This window comes from Geospiza fortis, unplaced genomic scaffold (genome assembly GCF_000277835.1).
Source record: "Geospiza fortis unplaced genomic scaffold, GeoFor_1.0 scaffold145, whole genome shotgun sequence".
Taxonomy (NCBI): domain Eukaryota; kingdom Metazoa; phylum Chordata; class Aves; order Passeriformes; family Thraupidae; genus Geospiza; species Geospiza fortis.
In genome coordinates, this window is record NW_005054362.1 from 657251 (window position 1) to 658085 (window position 835).

An 835-nucleotide genomic window follows, 5' to 3' on the forward strand; every position below is an offset into this window, starting at 1 on the left:
GTTTAATAATAATTCTCCTATGTTGTACAACACTGCAAGGTTTGGCCACAACATCTGTCAGTAACAGTTATTTATCCTCTGTCAGGTGGGGGATATTCTGAGCTGGTACATTGCTGTTTGCAGTGCAATGCCAGTTCTAGAGATGTGCTTCATTTCTGCTCTGGGGAGCCTCTCAGGAGCTGGGAATCCTTCCAAAGATGACATGAACCTCTAAAATGAATTCACACCACCACACAAAATGCAGCCTTTTCTCACTGCATGGGTAATCATGTACTTCTCAGTGTTGGCAAACAGAAAGTGTGCAAAGTTTATTTTGATAGACTATTTACAGCTTCAGTGTTGTGGATGTTGATATACAGACAATGTTTTTATTGCTCCCAAACATGTACTCCATGAAGGAAGAAAATGACTAAAAATTCTTGTAGCTACTTCTTGTTTTGTTTTGCTTTGTTTTGTTTTGGCTATGGTAAATTGCATTTTGCTGCAATTCTATCTGCCAAGAGTAATATAGATCTCATTTTTAGGTTTGACCAAATCTTTGGGTTAGTATTGATACCCTCTGTAATGGACAACCTGAGGTCAGTTATTTTCCCCCAGCGCTTTTGGAGACTATTTTAGACCAAATGTCGGTATTTTTGCTGCTGTTTTTGCAATATGTACGACGTATTCCATTACACGCTCCTCACATTATTTCCCTATTCTGCCTGCACCGCACTTGATTTGGCTCACGACTGTTGCAGTGCCTTGGGGAGAGCTGAAAACACGACAAAGTGGGACGAGGGAAGGAGCCCAGGGCTCGCCACGTGCAGCAGCACGCTCATGCCAGCGCGTCGCT